This window comes from Microtus oregoni, unplaced genomic scaffold (assembly GCF_018167655.1).
Source record: "Microtus oregoni isolate MIOR12 unplaced genomic scaffold, Mior012 000004F_ref0000308, whole genome shotgun sequence".
Classification (NCBI taxonomy): Eukaryota; Metazoa; Chordata; class Mammalia; order Rodentia; family Cricetidae; genus Microtus; species Microtus oregoni.
The window spans coordinates 10,625,001-10,625,471 of NW_024543063.1; positions in this window are offsets into that span (position 1 = coordinate 10,625,001).

Below are 471 nucleotides of genomic sequence, written 5' to 3' on the forward strand. Positions count from 1 at the left end.
GGGAAAGAGAGTGGAATTGTAGTCACTGCAGAGGCCCAGAGCTGAACCATGGCAGAAAGCTGGGCCCTGGGTGTGGGCAGCGAGGCGGAGGAATGACCCCAAAGCAGTGAAGGCTGAATACTAACTGTGCTTGGATATGCTGTGCTCATTCAGGCAGCCCAGACGAGGAAGCCCCAGCAGCTGGAGGTGCATGCCAGGAGCATTAATGGGGTAGGGTACCCATCATGGGCACAATGACGGTATGGGATAGAAGTGTTGCTTAGACAAAGCAGATTAAGAAGAGGACCAAAGAATAACTTTGAGGGCTAGCTAGGAGTTAGAGCTGTCAGACCAAGTAGGACCTGCCCAAGTGTCAACAGATCCCTGCAGAACTTGTCCAAATTAAGACCAACACTTGTCCGACCTGGGAAATGAAGAGAGGTTCAAGTCATTGGAGGAATAGTGAAGCATGCCACAGGGTGATGGAGATTT